We start from the raw sequence: 7976 nt of genomic DNA on the forward strand, positions 1-7976 counted from the left end.
TAAACATGCTGGTGTAAAAGAAAGCAAATGCGCATCATATATAAACGAATTAAATACGTGAAATAGTTTCTTAGGGAGTAAAATGTTAGTTTAATCATGTGATCACTTCGTCTATATTTAAAACATGGCTGCTACGGGTATGACTACCAGGGAATCAGCTGATTTTAAATTCAACTGAAGAGATCTCCCTTTCGTACTGCAGACAAACAAGACCTATAACCAACCACACACAGGGTCACTTGAGTATCTAGTTCTTTCGTTATGTTAGCTGGCTGTTTAAGTCAAGTACGGGAAGCGCTCTCAAGACAATCCCGAGAGCGAATATAATTTCAGGGTCAAATCGTGTCAAGGTTGCCAAGTAGCGTGTACTGTAGGTGCTGCTTGTCGGGAGCATCACTCCATAACTGAGAGATACAGTGTCCATACTCAGAAACATTATTCGGGAATATAAGTACAAATTTAGTACTATAGGGTGGGATAATGGTGGTGACTTAACCCAAGGTAGGAATATAAATACTGTACACCGAAAAATTACGTACACTATAGTCTGGTCATATGCGTCAATAATTAATTAATCGTGATAGAAATGTATATAAAAAGTACTTTATTCAACTCAGTGCCGGATTTAGACCTGTGGAGGCCCATGGGCAGCCTCTTTGTGGAGGCCCCCCTCATTATAATTACCCAAGAGGGTGGGGTGGCGAGTGAAGCGAGCCTAAACATCTGGGAGTTCTGGGGGGCGCTGTAAGCCCCCCCGGGAAAATTTTGAAATTTGAACACTTCTTTGGAGAATTTTGAAGCCATATGCAGTTATATTGAGGAAATTAGAACATTGAGAAATTTGTAATTAACTGTATATTTATAGATAAACATGAATTTTAAAGAATGAAAATAAAAATAATCCAAATGAATAAACAAATAAATAAAATATTGTAATATGTGGAGGCCCCCAGATTGTGGAGGTCCCTGGGCAGCGGCCCACTTTGCCCACTCCTGAATCCGGCCCTGATTCATCTACTCATAATGATATTAATGATGGTGCCTTAACCGAAACAAAAATGAAAATACAGCATATTAGTTAACTTTGTTGCATGTCCAGCACCTAATAGTGTAATATATTGCAATAAAATTATTCGTCTTGCGAAAAATTCTTGTCAGGCTAACCCATGCGCAGTGAACACCTCGAGATCCACCACGCTACCCCAAGTAGGTCCCCTTCATAGTTGTTGACACTCTCAAACTTCACTTAATCTAAATTATAAAGATTAGCGTCTCCTTTATCTGTGAGGCGAGCGATTTCCCCGCTTGATCACACACCCGCCATCCTCTCCTCGTCGATAACGTAGGCAGGTGAGCCAGGCGACAGGCGGTATCTTGCCTTGTCCACACCCCTGTCACGCCGCCACCACGCTTCCTGCTGCCTGCTCCTTGTTGTTCACTTATCGACCAACCACGTTCCCACGCTTCTCGTCCCCATCATGCACTCGCTGTACACTCCTCGTTCTCGGCTTGTTCGGACGCCCATCTCCAAGCCTCTGTTCGTCCTTTCGTTATAATTGAGGTCCACCATAGAAGCATTGTTTTCATTGATATTAGTGCACATTCCTCACTTTAATAATGGCCTTACTGTTGTTATTTATCAGTTAAGCTGTTAAGGTCTTCATGCCCAGAACACAAGCAAAGTTTCTACATTATTGAAGTAAAATTGGCTGACTGACGTTGATATAATTCTTTACTGCACCTCAACAGCTAAGGTCTTAGAGAGCGCCTATTAGATAAGTAATTACACCGGTTATCAACAATTAAACAAAGAGATTTAACTTTAGCTGATAACATCTACCTTCCTATACTGAACGAGGACTTCTGTACGCCTCAAGTTATAAGCAACGATGTACAAGACACTCACTTTGGTTTTTTTAGAATTTTTTTGTACTTCTCTGGTGTCAATAAGGCTTCATTAAACACTTATAGGAATACAATTATTGTATATTTATCAGTTTGTGCACGACCACGGGCCATACACCTTTATGTCGAGGTCGAGACACACCTCCCATGCTGCCTCCACGCTCTCTGATGCTGATTTCACTTGACTTTACCCTTGTTCACCACTTGTGTGTCTCAGCCATAAGTACAAAGCCCTGTGACTATCTCAAACTTTGAAACATAATACTTGAAAACTGATAATTGTGATAGACAAGACTGCTTCTTCAAGGTTCTGGGGCTAGTTCCCAGGCGGTCATATACGTAATATCCATAATATATACGTAATATGTATAATGAGTTTGTCTGCGTGTGAAGTTCTACCATTCTGGTGGTTATGATTAACGATCTTCATAATCATAGTTTAAAAAAGTTTATTATGTCCAGGTTTAATGCAGTTTGGTTGGGCCTCGGAGATTACAACGTAAACCTACACATTAAACCAGTTTTATTATCAATACCTGATTTTATAGTTATTACTAATTCTTTCTCTGGTTGACTTTAAGAAACACAAACGTTACTATTTCCATAATCATCCTGGCGCTGAAAACAGAACTTGCTAGGAATTTTAATAAAGATTATTTTAATAGTGGCGGCAATATAATGACGGTACTTGACAAAAACTTATACACACAAGTGCTGGTGGTAGGTATATCTCAATCACAGATATCATATTAATAAAATCATTTTGATAGGGTGGAGATACGACGCTCAGATACGCTCGACGTGACAGACTTTGGCTTGTACGTGATTTTTAGCTGTTTTCACTTTCACTTGCTTGTATACTAATTTTAGCGCACTGAGAGGAAGACTTGAGTGTGCGTCATGTCGCGGCAATTTGAACCATTTGAGATGAATTTTAATCAAACTTTATATGTGGATGTACCTTAGTATAATCTCAATTGACTTCACATATCAGCAGTTTATGTAACTAGTTTATGTAACAATTAGAAATTATGAGGAATGCAACTCTATAATACTTAGCAACATCGGGGCTTCAAAACTTAAGCTGTTGAAGCAAATGTATATATTAAAACAACGATATTTCTACAAACCCTGTTATACAAATTGAATTAGTTATCAAAACACCTAAATTGGGATCATCTGAAGATTAGTCCCCAGCATATTTCAGTTATCTTTCCTAGACAGCCGAGTATACCATATCATATATACCAAATAAACCCCCCCTTGATCACACGAGAGAACTGATATAGTGAAAGTATGCATGGGCATTGGAGAACAATTTAAGACGATAAACACAAACCTAACATAACACAGGATGGTTAGGTCAGGTCCTGTTGGTTAGATAAGGCAAGGATTGAAAATTATAGGTAAAATTAGGGAAGGTAAAGTTAGTTTTGGAAAAGTTAAGTTAGGTAAGGTAAGATTTAGAAACGTTAGGTTAGGTTATGTTTTACTAGTTGGTGCTTATTGTAATAACTGGTTACTTTATACACAGATTCATATTGAGAGCCTGACCCGTGAGTGTGTGTGCCAAGAACGTCACGTTATCAGCGAGGAATACAAACATTCCTTTAATGAGTGTTTATTCGGCCATTCACGTTTATTTCCATCTTATCCTACACAAATATTTTATATATTTATCTTAATGTACTGCAGCAATAGTTGTCGGATCATACCAGTTATTAAACACATGACATTATATCCGCATCTCCTGATTCAGAAAGTCACAAATTTTGGTTTTCTATAAGTTTCTAAGTAACCATTATGTTGTTAAGTAAAAGATACAACTCACCTGAGAGTTTACAAAATGATAAGTACTGATAACGCTTATCAACGGAAACTTTAAGGCCTTGGAGTGGATATCATACCCCTCCCACCTCACATGCTGTCACCCCTTCGTGACCCTCAATAGGGTAGGTCAAGCTGCAGTTGTAATCTCTACAGACAGGTGACAACACTCCCATGTCTCACTTACACACCCTAAACAGTTTTTGGAAAAGTACCACAAACAGGAACATTAAAGTCTCTTCCAAAAGCAGACGACAAGTACGGAGTACTCACAAGACGTAATCAAAACTACTGTATAGGGACGTTAGATTTGATATAGTTTAGATTAGATTAGGCTTGGCTGGTCCATATCATCTGCATTCATAAAAGATTCGTGGGGCCCTGTTCGTGGTATTTTTCTGTTACCGCACTAACTGGGGCACATTCCTCTCTCAAGTCTTGAATTTCCTCTTAAACTTCTGGGAACTGTATTTAAACGCGATATCCAATTTTAAAATCGCGTGTCAGTGATAAGGTTACATGGATTACGTCGCTAAACACTACGTATTGTGTCATATATTATTATTTCAGGCGTGAGTAACGACCCAGACTGACGGGAGAGATACACCTGTGATTTCTACAGCTGTGAACCAAGTCCGTGTTATTTATTGATACGGGCCAGACAGTAACACACGGTGAACTACCCATACTTGTGTACACCGCGTCATGTACTGTACTGTACTGTACCGTGTTTGTATTGTACTGCCCAACACCTACTATTGCTTCTTCGACCAAACATAGTAAATGGTAAGAATGTTCTCACATATTAAGGATACATACATACATACATACACCCTACCTGTTGCTGGGCCTGCATAACTGTGAGTAAAGATGACCAAGACTGGATCTTACTGGTGCTAATATGACTGTAAAGTTGTACACCACTCGCCTACACGGCGGACCTTCACGTGATACTAATGATGGGTGTGGGACAATCACACAAGAGCAACGGCTGTAGAGTATCACATGTTGCCGAACTCGCGTGTAGGGTCATTTCGACGTTCTTTGTTACTTTTGGTCACCCTGACTTTCTGTATTATGGTAAAAAATACAACCATATGTTAAATATCAGGCTAGGATGGCAGTAAATAGAGCAAATGAATACACACTTATTATTTTATGCATTTTCATCCAGTCATCTTTGTATCATCATCCATCACAGCCCCACCTTCCTTCCCCCAAAATAGATAGACAGAGACATTAACACGGCATGACAACACAAACGCGGTGAATGTCAAACAGCCCTTTACACGACTGTCCACTGCGGCGGATGTGTGACTCATTCGTTTACCCAGGCCACCCACTCTAATGAAGTCCTGAGTCACTGCTGAACTATTACCTATTTGTCATCATTATTCTTATATATCAACGTTAAAACTTGTAACTAATAATGAAATAGGCTTAAACACTGTTTTTAATAGTCTTGCCAAATTATTTTCTATTCCTGTATATTTTTTCCACTTGATAATTAAAATACAGTATACTGTACAGTATACTTAACATAACAATAATGTGAAAATGGATTAAGTCAGCATTCGAATTTGCATCATCGAAAATTGTTATCTGCATTCTAAGAGCGATTTTAACATCCTCTGTATCGGCCATTTTTAAACATTCCGGACAGCAAGTCCAAAGTGCAAATGAGAATGTCGGGTTAAGTATTAGTAACCTGACAAATGAATTCGTCAAACTCTAGTAGCAGCTTGTACTACAGTGCATTCGAGTTATCATTTAGTAACCGTACTAGTACGTGTATCTCTCACTTCACGAGCGTTTGTTCTGCCAATGTTCGCAAATACAACTATTTTATTTGTACACCACTTTTTCACTATACAAGGCCCATGATACCTTAAGGGGGCGAAAAAATAAGAATAAAAAGAAATTAAAAATAGAAAAGGAATAGGTTATATTAATCTACACCACGATGTTGGAAAACCGTAGCTGTTTTAACGCCTTTAGTGAGGGGAGCGCCATGATATTTATGAGTACTACGAAGAACGTCTTTATTTTTCAGATGAAATTACTATATTAGACGTATACCCTGCTTATTTTTTATTCATATTTGTGGATAATAAATAAAGTGACGAATGAATTTTATAGAAATATACAGACAATGTGGTAGTAGCGAGAAATGGCCCAATGTGATGGTGATATGAATTAGAGCGAGATTTGTATCCAGTAAAGCTGCCACGCACTGATTGTATAGAGTGAATATTGTGTAATTTCGTAACTACTACCACATTTTCTGTATATTTCCATAAAAATAATTCGTCACTTTATTTATTATCCACAAATATGAATAAAAAATATGCAGGGTATACGTCTAATGATAAAATATACAAAGTAATTTGGAGTCATCGTGCCCAGTCAATGACTTCTCGGACAAGTGTTTCTTTCCCAGGAAAAATAAAGACATTCTTCGTAGTATAGTTATTAGACTTTATAAATATCAGTGGCGCTTTTAATGATGCCCCTTTCTTTCATCCATCTAAAGGCGTCCCTATGTAAGTTTACAGTAACAAGACACAATACGCGTCTACAAACTCCTTGAATCGCCTCATCAACTGTCACTCATAACTCTATCTCCCAGGAGGAACAAGGACGCTGGTCGTTATCAAAATCAATATCTAAGCTCGTCATTGAGGCTTCAAATTAAGTTATTTTTTTTGTTCAAAAGGTGATTGCACCACTATACGCGTCCACCCTTGAAAAATTGACATTATCAATATCAGTGTATTCAATCTAGGAAGATATGTCTTGCTGTAGAGTCTACTGTAGATAAGTAGTACAGTAATTTTAGTATATTCCCTGACCCAGAGGAGAGACAACCTTGGCTAAAACTAGGTTATCAAGCCTAGTTTATCACAAGGTTAAATATGTTACTCTTTGGTCAAGTTCATGAATCAAAAAAGTGTGTGGTGGCTGGTGGTAGAGGGAGGAAGAATATTGCTCGACATAATCACTCGCTCTTAACACTTGCATCAAGCACAAGTGTTCATGAGTCATCTAAGGGTTTTGGTAGTACATCGGTAACGCGCATAACTCTCACTAATATGTCAAAGGTTCGAACCTCGGCCCAGACACACGCGAGAAGGGTGTGTCATCCTCACTACCAAGCGTCACAGGTTTCCCGGTCCTCGGTTTCCTCCTGCACTAACACTGGATGACCCGCCCAAACGGCTTTATACTTTTTTTACTTTTATCCTCTTCGCCACTGATCGGCTTGTAAGCCGCTTGGACGATCGGTCATTTCTCTGATTACTTTTCCTTTTCATTTATCTTCTTCACCAAAAGATCGGCTGCTAGCCGCCCGGGCGATCGGTCACGTCTCTGTCACGCACTGTTGGCAAATACTGGGCATGCACCGGCTCCTGAATGTGCCTGAATCCGCTCCAGTGTTGGTCAAGTCTTGTCTTGAAAGAGCTCACACTCGGAGCCGTCACAACACTCTCTGGTAGATTTTTCCAAGAGTTTACAACCCTCACTCCGAAAAAGTTTGCCCTCACAGTTTTCTGGACTTGCGGCTTCTTCAATCTTTAGCTGTGACCCCTTGTGGGGCGAGCGTCCCCCAGCTCCACGTAAGGACACTCAACTGAGTAGTGCCCCCTGAGATGCTTATACATCTCAACTAGGTCCCCCCTTGCCCGTCTGTAGTATAAGCTAGGCAAGTTCAGGCGCTCCAATCTCTCAGGGTAGCTGAGGTGCCGAAGTGCAGGCACCAGTCTGGTGGCCCTCCTTTGAACATTTTCAAGTGGCGAATATAACAAAAAAGGAGAACACCCACTTGTTCTATATAGCGTTCCTTATATTACAGTAACACCTATTCAGCAAATTTCTCTCACTCTTTCAGTCTCTCATTTTGTGATATATCAACGTGACAGGTGGGTAATGCTGATGAAACAGCCCTCTATCGGTATGGATGTTATGGCGTAGCAACTGAATTTCCACGCATTATGGAACAAAAATTTACCAGCCCCACCTCAGCTTATTTCACCTTAAGATTAACCTCCCCAATGCTAGCCTAACCTAATGTAAGCATAAGCTAAAATAATCTAACAAGCTAACCTTACATAACCCAACTTAATCTAGCAACTTAACATAATCTAACCTAAACTAACATAATCTTAGCTCCCCCCCCACCAGGTAGCATTAAGTTGGTTAATATTTTAAGGTGAAATAATCGAGAGAGGGAGATCCCATACACC

This window comes from Homarus americanus, unplaced genomic scaffold (assembly GCF_018991925.1).
Source record: "Homarus americanus isolate GMGI-L3 unplaced genomic scaffold, GMGI_Hamer_2.0 scaffold19318, whole genome shotgun sequence".
NCBI lineage: Eukaryota > Metazoa > Arthropoda > Malacostraca > Decapoda > Nephropidae > Homarus > Homarus americanus.